The sequence below is a fragment of the Schistocerca piceifrons genome, unplaced genomic scaffold (assembly GCF_021461385.2).
Source record: "Schistocerca piceifrons isolate TAMUIC-IGC-003096 unplaced genomic scaffold, iqSchPice1.1 HiC_scaffold_344, whole genome shotgun sequence".
Lineage (NCBI taxonomy): Eukaryota > Metazoa > Arthropoda > Insecta > Orthoptera > Acrididae > Schistocerca > Schistocerca piceifrons.
Window position 1 is genome coordinate 25,001 of NW_025728564.1, and position 5,000 is coordinate 30,000.

Sequence of the window (5,000 nt, forward strand, 5' to 3'; positions counted from 1 at the left end):
ACTCGCACTCGCAGTCGCAAAAACGTGGGGCAAATATATTACGCGGAAGAGTTATAACAGACCGAGCCCCACTGCATGGGGGGAGTCTTTGTCACTAATGTACACAGATGGAACATTTTGGACTGGAACCAGATTACCCGTACACACGGCGCTGATTAGTAATCAATGCAGAGCCATCAAACTACAGCAAATATACACAACTGTCCGTATACATGCTGAAAGAGTCTGCCCAAAATGGGAACCACACGTCAGCCAGACACTCTGATCACGCACCACTCTCTGCTTCTAACAGGCGCACATACAATATGTAAGCACCAGCATGGAACAACATCCAGTGCATCTTCTCCGCCACATTACACAATCCACACTATCACAACCAGACCAGGAGGTCCGTGCGGAAAATACAATATCCCAGCCTTTCGACATCCACCATTGCGCAGACCAGGCACCAACACCCACACATGTCCTATACAACGGTGCACCCAACATCACAATAGTACCTCCTGTCACAGCGCACAAACAATGACATGAGTCAAAGACACAGGTCTCACACAAGCATAGAATTGGAGCGCCGCCTCTAATAAGCCAAAGGTGCATCCTGACGTGACAAATCTGATCATGTCACAAGCATTCACTTACTATAATCACTATCAACGAACCTGCCGCCCCCCGCCCCCCCCCCCCCTACACCTTTCCGTACAACAACGTGTAACCTAACCTAACCTAACCTAACCTATGTTGTACCTTAACCTAACCTATGTTGTACCTTAACCTAACCTATGTTGTACCTTAACCTAACCTATGTTGTACCTTAACCTAACCTATGTTGTACCTTAACCTAACCTATGTTGTACCTTAACCTAACCTATGTTGTACCTTAACCTAACCCATGTTGTACCTTAACCTAACCCATGTTGTACCTTAACCTAACCCATGTTGTACCTTAACCTAACCCATGTTGTACCTTAACCTAACCCATGTTGTACCTTAACCTAACCCATGTTGTGCCTCAACCTAACCCATGTTGTGCCTCAACCTAACCCATGTTGTGCCTCAACCTAACCCATGTTGTGCCTCAACCTAACCCATGTTGTGCCTCAACCTAACCCATGTTGTGCCTTAACCTAACCCATGTTGTGCCTTAACCTAACCCATGTTGTGCCTTAACCTAACCCATGTTGTGCCTTAACCTAACCCATGTTGTGCCTTAACCTAACCCATGTTGTGCCTTAACCTAACCCATGTTGTGCCTTAACCTAACCCATGTTGTGCCTTAACCTAACCCATGTTGTCGCCTTAACGTAACCCACGTTGTCGCCTAAACCTGCTCTGTAATTGTTATACGACTCGTTCAATTACTGTAGTGTTGCCCACCCGCAACCCTCGCAATATAGTTCGCTACTCGCACTGCCCGCACCCCTGTGTATCGCTTCATGTTAAACACCTTGCAAGTCTTGCTCACTTTCCACATGCTCCTGCTGTACACTGTAATGTGGATGGCAGCAGGACGTACATGCCGCCCCTCCCCACGTCCCCACCTTGCCCCCTGCCTTCGCAAGCTGGTTGGTGAGAAGTTTGCATGTTCAATGCCCTTCGCATGCGACGTACTCAGGCTACGTTGTGGTGCGGCCTGTGTCAACTGTCCGCTGATGTCGTACGCGTGAACCACAATCTGTACTGCACATTCGTCCTTATGTACTGAATGATACATCGTGGCACATGTGTGACCGCACAACGACTGCGCCCAAAAACGGCGGACCATACAGTGCAAATATTGTGCACGCAGCTACGTGTCGTCTCCCTATGAGAGCTGGATTGCAGTGTGGTACGCCATAGAGACGTGTGGGAGGAACGGACGCCGTGGATGGCGATCAGCATGAGCTGTCTGTTGATGTATTCGGACCTAGTCGTCTCTCCTCACACACCGTGATGGCATGGTGCACCGCGTTCCATATCTGCGACATGCTACAGAGGCCGGTTGACAGTCGTTCGAGCAATGGACATCGCATACGTACGGGGGCCACCTTCCACGTATTGTCTAGGCGTGCACATTTTGTTGCGTGTATGTGGGCAGACGTAGTGTGGCGTGACACCTGACACAGGCATGCAATAATCGTTGAAGTTGCAAATGGCGATGGACGCCTGCGTTTTCTGGTGAAGTTACGCAAATGAACAAATGGTAACCTGTTGTGGTGCGGTTGTTCTCGCTAGGGGTGAATCGGTGATGGCGACGATAGGTTGAGGTACTAACCGGTTGTTCCAGCGATACCCACCATGCCGACGAAACTGAACGGCATCTGGGTGTGAAGCGATACGCGGCGGTGGCTGGGTGGGACCGTCCCCGGCCGGTGAGGGGGCGCCTCCCGGCGTGCTGGCCGCGCGGTGCGTGGGCGCACGCGCTACAGCCGGCTGGTGGGGGCGGCCAGTGGCAGGCGCGCCGGCCGACGGACGCGGCAGGCGTCGCAGCTGCGCGCCGGCGCACCCTGCGCGCGGCGCCGTGCGGCCAAAGTAGGTCCTCGCGGGCCCGGTGCGAAGCGCGGTGGACATCTTCAGTGTGCTGGTCCGATTGAGGACTGTGTGCGTTGAGGATGCGCCGCCGCCCGGCGCTCGGCGCCGCGACGCCGTCTGCTGCTCGGTCGCCCCAGCGGTTCTCGCTGGTGGTTTGTATCGCAGCTGTGCGGATGTGTTGGCGCGTGCGCTGTGCTGGGAGAGTTCGCTTCGGCACCCAAGTGGGGCTTTTGTCCTTCTGTGGCGCTGGCGTTGGAGCTGCCGGTCACCGTAGGTGGCGCGTGTTGTCTCCCGCCGGCAATGCCACGACAGCACGCTCCCGGGCCTCTGTCGGCAGCGGCAAGCTCAGTTGGGAGCACGGGTGGTCGCACCGAAAGCGTCTACTCGCCTAACTCCGGGCGATTGCGCCTCTCTCGAACCCGACCAAGTACTTGGGACGGCGCTGCGCGCCGCCGGGACCTGAGAGGGTTTCGAGGTGTATTGTGCAGGGGGAGCTCAGCCTCCTCCTGTTTGCAGAATGATTGAGCGGACGCTTGCGTGTTCGCGCGGGGCCCCCGGGACACACTCCCCGGGCGGCCGGCTGCTCAGCTCTAGTTGACGCAGCTCCCTGGTTGATCCTGCCAGTAGTCATATGCTTGTCTCAAAGATTAAGCCATGCATGTCTCAGTACAAGCCGCCATTAAGGTGAAACCGCGAATGGCTCATTAAATCAGTTATGGTTCCTTAGATCGTACCCACGTTACTTGGATAACTGTGGTAATTCTAGAGCTAATACATGCAAACAGAGTCCCGACCAGAGATGGAAGGGACGCTTTTATTAGATCAAAACCAATCGGTCGGCTCGTCCGGTCCGTTTGCCTTGGTGACTCTGAATAACTTTGGGCTGATCGCACGGTCCTCGTACCGGCGACGCATCTTTCAAATGTCTGCCTTATCAACTGTCGATGGTAGGTTCTGCGCCTACCATGGTTGTAACGGGTAACGGGGAATCAGGGTTCGATTCCGGAGAGGGAGCCTGAGAAACGGCTACCACATCCAAGGAAGGCAGCAGGCGCGCAAATTACCCACTCCCGGCACGGGGAGGTAGTGACGAAAAATAACGATACGGGACTCATCCGAGGCCCCGTAATCGGAATGAGTACACTTTAAATCCTTTAACGAGTATCTATTGGAGGGCAAGTCTGGTGCCAGCAGCCGCGGTAATTCCAGCTCCAATAGCGTATATTAAAGTTGTTGCGGTTAAAAAGCTCGTAGTTGGATTTGTGTCCCACGCTGTTGGTTCACCGCCCGTCGGTGTTTAACTGGCATGTATCGTGGGACGTCCTGCCGGTGGGGCGAGCTGAAGGCGTGCGACCGCCTCGTGCGTGCTCGTGCGTCCCGAGGCGGACCCCGTTGAAATCCTACCAGGGTGCTCTTTATTGAGTGTCTCGGTGGGCCGGCACGTTTACTTTGAACAAATTAGAGTGCTTAAAGCAGGCAAGCCCGCCTGAATACTGTGTGCATGGAATAATGGAATAGGACCTCGGTTCTATTTTGTTGGTTTTCGGAACCCGAGGTAATGATTAATAGGGACAGGCGGGGGCATTCGTATTGCGACGTTAGAGGTGAAATTCTTGGATCGTCGCAAGACGAACAGAAGCGAAAGCATTTGCCAAGTATGTTTTCATTAATCAAGAACGAAAGTTAGAGGTTCGAAGGCGATCAGATACCGCCCTAGTTCTAACCATAAACGATGCCAGCCAGCGATCCGCCGCAGTTCCTCCGATGACTCGGCGGGCAGCCTCCGGGAAACCAAAGCTTTTGGGTTCCGGGGGAAGTATGGTTGCAAAGCTGAAACTTAAAGGAATTGACGGAAGGGCACCACCAGGAGTGGAGCCTGCGGCTTAATTTGACTCAACACGGGAAACCTCACCAGGCCCGGACACCGGAAGGATTGACAGATTGATAGCTCTTTCTTGATTCGGTGGGTGGTGGTGCATGGCCGTTCTTAGTTGGTGGAGCGATTTGTCTGGTTAATTCCGATAACGAACGAGACTCTAGCCTGCTAACTAGTCGCGTGACATCCTTCGTGCTGTCAGCGATTACTTTTCTTCTTAGAGGGACAGGCGGCTTCTAGCCGCACGAGATTGAGCAATAACAGGTCTGTGATGCCCTTAGATGTTCTGGGCCGCACGCGCGCTACACTGAAGGAATCAGCGTGTCTTCCTAGGCCGAAAGGTCGGGGTAACCCGCTGAACCTCCTTCGTGCTAGGGATTGGGGCTTGCAATTGTTCCCCATGAACGAGGAATTCCCAGTAAGCGCGAGTCATAAGCTCGCGTTGATTACGTCCCTGCCCTTTGTACACACCGCCCGTCGCTACTACCGATTGAATGATTTAGTGAGGTCTTCGGACTGGTACGCGGCATTGACTCTGTCGTTGCCGATGCTACCGGAAAGATGACCAAACTTGATCATTTAGAGGAAGTAAAAGTCGTAACAAGGTTTCCGTAGG

The 5,000-nt window shown here is 53.6% G+C and overlaps 1 non-coding gene across 1 annotated transcript in view; it reads left to right on the plus strand.

Annotated features, from left to right (window-relative positions):
- The first annotated feature begins 3,112 nt into the window (after positions 1-3,112).
- Positions 3,113-5,000, plus strand: part of LOC124745949 — a 1,910-nt gene continuing 22 nt past the window's right edge. Inside the window, exon 1 of the ribosomal RNA XR_007011237.1 lies at positions 3,113-5,000. This exon is cut by the window's right edge and continues 22 nt beyond it. This is a non-coding gene — a ribosomal RNA (small subunit ribosomal RNA).